Here is a 6624-nt window from a genome sequence, read left to right as displayed (position 1 = left end):
AGTGATCACTGTTTTCTGGGACTGAAGGTTGAATGGCTCAAAAATTGACAATTTGTGCTCATGTAAAGGAAATATCATATAAGACTTGGGAAAGCCTTCTCCGTTGTAATAAAAATGAAAAGGGGCTCTCGTAACGAAGTACCACAATATTAATGTGACGATACAGAATATTTTAGAAATGCACGAATGGATGAAGTGCCGTCAGTCGGTCTGTTGGCTGTTGCAGGATTGGTGTAGAAAAGTGTTATTTTACTTAAAACATGACAAACTGTTTCTTTCTATTTTGATTTTAAGGAGTAGGAAACGTATACATTGACTCTGTACGTCATGAAGGCATGACATCCATGTTTGAATGACATGCCTTGTCTTTTCTTCTGCTGCTGTCCGGTCTAGTTTTCGAGGTTCACGTCTGTAAAAAGAAGTCAGAGCTCCAGACGGAGCAGCCATGGCGGTTTGATATTTCTCTGCAGAGTAATTGAACACCAAGACAAATACATAAACTCTGCACCAAATGATGACAATCACATTGATAGTTACATATAAACACACATCCTACCGGTTCCTGTTTTCAGACCAACTTCCATCATGGTGCTGATCTGTTCAGAGCAGAAGGAAACCTCGTTCCTGTCTAACTCACTGATTCTGGTGACAGTGTGTCGTTCCTTTGTATGATTTGATGTGTCTATCTCAGTTTGAGTCCTGTTTAGTTTTGATGTTGTGTTTGATATGTTTTGGCTTGTTTTCTGTTTTGTTTCCTGTTTTATTTTGAAAGAGTGTCCCGGGTAAGACTGACATGCTGTAATAACGACAGTGGAAGCGCTGCAGTAGCGTTACCTGGGCACCAGAGGGTGCTGCTGTAAAACCATGAAGAAGAGGAGGATGACTGGCAGCTGTTCTCTGCTGTATAAAGAAATGGTTGTTGACGTAAAACAAAGGAGCTGAGCTGCACAATTTGTGGCAGCATGCAGAAGTGTCCTCTGCATCGTGACATGGTCAGATAAGACCAAATGGGCCTTCTTCCTTTCCCTCAGTAATTAACTACTTTTTATTCCACTGCTTAGTTCATTAGGTATGTAGGTAGGTAGGTATTTACTTTATTAATCCCCGAGGGGAAATTTTTTCGCTACAGCAGCATACAGAAGCAATAAGATAATAATAGAAACAATAGAATAAAATAATAATAGAATAGCATAGAATAATATAATAATAGAAAAGCAATAAAATAGCAGTAAATAGCAGTAAAAAATATAAATATAAAATATAAAATGCACAGTATATACAGTACATTATATATCTATATATATTATATACAACAAACCAAGAGACAGTCAACATATATATATATACAGTACAGTATATATCTATATATATAATATACAAACAAACCAAGAAACACAGTCAACAGTGTTATTGTACTGTGATGGATTTTGCCAGAGGTGAGTTATTGTAAAGTCTTATTGCAGTGGGCAGGAATGATCTCCTGTATCTGGAATGATCTCCTGTATCTGGAATGATCTCCTGTATCTGGAATGATCTCCTGTATCTGGAATGAGCTCCTGTATCTGGAATGATCTCCTGTATCAGGAATGATCTCCTGTATCTGGAATGATCTCCTGTATCTGGAATGATCTCCTGTATCTGGAATGATCTCCTGTATCTTGAATGATCTCCTGTATCTGTCCTTGTGACAGCAGCTGGAGGAGTCTTTTGGAGAACGTCCTCCTCTGTCCCTGCAGCAGGTGGTGGAGAGGGTGGACAGGATTATCCAAGATGGACAATAGTTTGTTCAGCGTCCTCCTCTCCACCACCTTTTCCAGACTGTCCAGTTTGTAGCCGATGATGGAGCCGGCTTTCTTCACCAGTTTGTTAAGTCTGTTGGTGTCTCCTGCTCCAATGCTGCTCCCCCAGCAGACCACAGTGAAGTACAGTTCACTGGCCACAACAGATGGTAGAACATCTCCAACATCTTGCTGCACACATTGAAGGATCGAAGTTTCCTCAAGAAAAAGAGTCGACTCATCACCTTCTTGTAGACAGCGTTGATGTTGGTCTTCCAGTTCAGTCTGTTGCCATGGAGACACCAGGTACTTGTACTCCTCAACCATGTCCACCTCCTCTCCCAGAACTCTCAGCGGTTGTGGAGCCGTCGCCTTCCTCCTGAAGTCGACCACCATCTCTCTGGTCTTGGCCACGTTCAGGAGGAGGTGATTTCTACCAGCTCACTCCACAAAGTCCTCCACTACTGCCCTGTACTCCTCCTCCCGTCCATCCCTTATACACCGTCCACTGACTCCTCCTCCCGTCCATCCCTTATACACCGTCCACTGACTCCTCCTCCCGTCCATCCCTTATACATCCTACCACTGCAGAGTCATCAGAGAACTTCTGCAGATGTCTTGACTCTGAGTTGTTCTGGAAGTCAGTTGTGTAGAAGGTGAACAGGAAGGAGACAGAACAGTTCCCTGTGGAGCTCCAGTACCACTGACCACCGTATCAGACAGCACACTGCCCAGACGGACAAACTGTGGTCTGCCTGTCAGGTAGTCATTGATCCAGGAGATGGTGGACGTGTCCACCCCCACCACCTGCAGCTTCTCACTCAGCAGCAGTGGTTGGATGGTGTTGAATGCACTGGAGAAATCAAAGAAGGTGATTCTCACAGAGTCACCGGTTCCATCCAGGTGAGACTGAGCTCGTTGCAGCAGGTAGATGATGGCGTCGTCCACTCCAACATGAGGCTGGTACGCAAATTGCAGAGGGTCCAGAGAAGATTTCACCAGCGGCCTGAGGTGGGCCAAGACCAGCCTCTCCAGCACCTTCATCACATGAACATCTATAGATTAACATCTATAGATCATAAAAAAAATCATTCCTTACTTCCCACGGTAATTAAACAGTTTATTACAGGTTGTAAAATACCCTAGATCAAAGGATCATACCAAAAAAAGTCCTTTCCCACGGTAATAAACCAAGGATCAAAGGACACCTGTCCTGATCAAAGAAGCAGACCACGTTGGAGGAAGTCATAAAAAAGGGGCGGGGCTTAGGGGTCATAAATCTTTCATCATGTTATAAATCATCGATTTGACAGGTGGCTTTTGATACGATTGATCATACGATCTTATTACAGAGATTAGAAAATGTTACGAGGATTAAAGGAACTGCATTAGACTGGTTCAAATCCTACTTATCAGATAGATTCCAGTTTGTCCATGTCAACAATGAGTCTTCCAGACGAACAAGAGTTAGTTATGGAGTTCCACAAGGCTCAGTGTTAGGCCCAATACTTTTTACTTTGTACATGCTTCCATTAGGAGATGTCATCAGGAAGCACTGCATCAACTTCCATTGTTATGCAGATGACACTCAGCTATATCTTTCTATAAAACCAGATGAAACTAATCAGTTAGTAAAACTTGAAGCCTGTCTAAAAGACATAAAGGCCTGGATGACCAAAAACTTCCTGCTTCTAAATTCAGACAAAACAGAAGTTCTTGTACTTGGTCCTAAACACCTCAGAAACTATTTCTGTAATCACTTAGTTACTCTAGATGACGTTGTCTTGGCCTCCAGCAAAACTGTGAGGAACTTTGGAGTCATCTTTGATGAGGATTTGTCCTTTAGACACCATATAAAGCAAATCTCCAGAACTGCCTTCTTCCATCTACGTAATATTAATAAAATCAGGAAAATCCTTCCTCAGCGTGACGCAGAAAAACTCATTCATGCATTTGTTACTTCGAGACTAGATTATTGTAATTCCTTGTTGTTAGGATGTCCAAATTACTCATTAAAAACCTGCAGCTGATCCAAAATGCTGCAGCAAGAGTACTGACGGGATTTAACAAGAGATCATATTTCTCCAGTTTTATCTTCTCTTCACTGGCTTCCTGTGAAATCAAGAATAGAATTTAAAATTCTCTTGATGACTTACAAAGCTCTACATGACCAGGCTCCATCATATCTTAGAGATCTTGTAGAACCATATAATCCTAGCAGAACACTTCTCTCTCAGTACGCTGGTCTACTTGTGGTTCCTAGAGTTTCCAGAAGTAGAATGGGAGGAGGAGCTTCAGTTTTCAGGCTCCTCCCCTGTGGAACCAGCTCCCAGTTTGTGTTGGAGGGGCAGAAACCCTCTCTGGCTTTAAGATTAGACTCAAAACGTTCCTTCTTGATGAAGCCTATAGTTAGGGCTGGCTCAGGTAGACCTGAACCAACTCTTAGTTATGCTGTTATAGGCCGAGGCTGCTGGAGGACCTCATTACATGCTGAGCTTCTTTTCTTTCCTCCTACTCTTTAACTGACTCATACCTCACCATCTTCTTCTCTCCCATAGTTTCTTCTTATTATCTGTTGTCTCCATTCAGTTCCTTCACTCGTGTAGTTTATGTTCTTTCGGAGGTTTCTTCCTGTTAAAGAGGAGTTTTTTTTCCCTCCTAGCTTATGTGGGAATTATTGAATTATTGAATTATTGAATTGTTGAATTGTTGAATTGTTGGTTTCTCTGTATAATATTGTAAAGTCTTACTGTAAAGACTTTAAGTGTTAAGTGCCATGAAATAACCTGTGTTGTGATTTGGCGTTATATAAATAAAGTTGAATTGAATTGAATTGAATTGAATTGAATTGAATTGAATTGAATTGAATTGAATTGAATTGAATTGAATTGAATTGAATTGAATTGGTAGGGCATACTGTATATCTCTAGCATCAACTGAAGCTTCTCTGGTGACGTCCCAACAACATGCTGTTTTGTGTCATTGTTTCTAAAAGGTGCATTGATGTCAATCTCTCCTCTGATTGGCTGACTCCTTTTCTGAGTGTAGCACACCTCGGCCAGTCACAGATTTTCTTCGGTCTTGTAGTTTTGCAGCTCCTCTACAGAGTGACTCCTGCGTGTTTGGTACCGGATGAGAGGTTGGACGGGCCGTGCTGAGGATGGAGACACATATGACCTGAGGGTAAGTACATGCTGCATTTTGTGAACACTTCCACGGTGTTTACGTAGCAGCTACACTTGCGTTATAATGAAAAACAGAATCTGCATCTATACCATTTGGGAACTTTAATCCCTCAGTAAAAAAAACACATACCTGTGGTTGCCCAGCAGATGTCGTCATTTTATAGTATCAGATATTTACAACAGTAAGGCAACTCAACTGCTTTGTATTTTTGTATTTGTTGGGAACTGAGGTCCAAATCATATACTGAGAGGACTGACTGAGACAAAAGGAAAAGCATTCCTTTATTTATTTATGTCCACACAATGAAAGCCAACAAGTCAACAGGAAAATGCACAAAACATACATGATACAATACAATATATCCCATATTCCACTCTGTTCCTGCTCTGTATCATCAAAAACCCAATTTATTGTAGACACAGCAGATTGTGACTGTACTATATATTATATTTAACTATATTGTTTAAAAGTGAGTCAGTAGCCATGTTGTTCACTCATTCATTGGTTCATTCATAACATGACACTTTCTGGTTGGCAGTAAATTGAGATTTTGGACACTGATACACAACCAATGTTGTTGCACTGTGGAACTTCTGCGCTCTTTGTAAAGTGAATATACATACTCAGAATTTCAAATACGATATGGTGCAATAAATGTAGTGCACCTTACAGTCAATAGAGAGGGATTTAGGACAAACAAAAATAGCAAAAATGAAATGGCCTACATCTTCACACTCATCATTTTTATTGATGTAGACATTTTCAGGTCTTGACAGGTTTGACATTGTTTTGCTGAAATAAGCCGGACCTTTCCTGAAAGAGACGTTAGGATGAGCAGCATGTACGTCTGGGAGGAACCATGAATGTTGAAGATATATTCAGGTTTTGGAGCAACACATGCTGCCATCCAGACATGTGCACCAATGCATCCCTGTACCACCACAGATATTGACTTTTCAACTGAGCGCTGATAACAAGCTGGATGGTCCCTCTCCTCTTTAGCCTGGAGGTTACCAGTAGTGAACCTCTCCCCCTCCTCACTGCTGAGAGATTCTGTCTCTCAAAAAAAACCTAATTAGCTGTGAGATGTTCCACCAGGTGGTTTTATTTTAGCGTTACACAACTTTTCCAGTCTTTTGTTGATCGTCTCAACTTTTTAGAGTCGTGTTGCTGCCATCAAATTCAAAAAGAGAATATACTTTTTATAAAACAATAACATTTCGCAGTTCCAACATTTTATATGTTGTCTTTGGTCTATTTTCAATTAAATATGAGTTTTATGTAATTTGCAAATCATTGCACTCAGTTTTCATTTACATTTTATAACTTTTTTTTGGAAGCGAGGTTGTATATATGTGTGTGTGTGTGTGTGTGTGTGTGTGTGTGTGCATATATATGTGCATGTGTGAGTGTGTGTGTGACTGCTGTGTGCCTTTCCACCATCATTACAGCCCACGCTGAGGTCTCGTACCTGCAGCCTGTTGTTGCTCCTGTTTGCTGTCACGGTTCTATTGTTTGAACTCTATTATTGTGTTCCGTTGTGCGTCGACTATTTGAATAAAGCGTGAATGACGTCAGCAGCGGCTCCAATCAGTAGGAAGACCTCTCCTCCTCATCTCCTCCTCCTCCTCCTCCTCACAGCGCTGCTGCTGCTCCTTGT

Source organism: Embiotoca jacksoni, unplaced genomic scaffold (assembly GCF_022577435.1).
Source record: "Embiotoca jacksoni isolate LCO1_2020_lvr unplaced genomic scaffold, fEmbJac1.0.p SCAF_92, whole genome shotgun sequence".
NCBI classification, from domain to species: domain Eukaryota; kingdom Metazoa; phylum Chordata; class Actinopteri; family Embiotocidae; genus Embiotoca; species Embiotoca jacksoni.
This window is presented reverse-complemented; position numbering follows the sequence as displayed.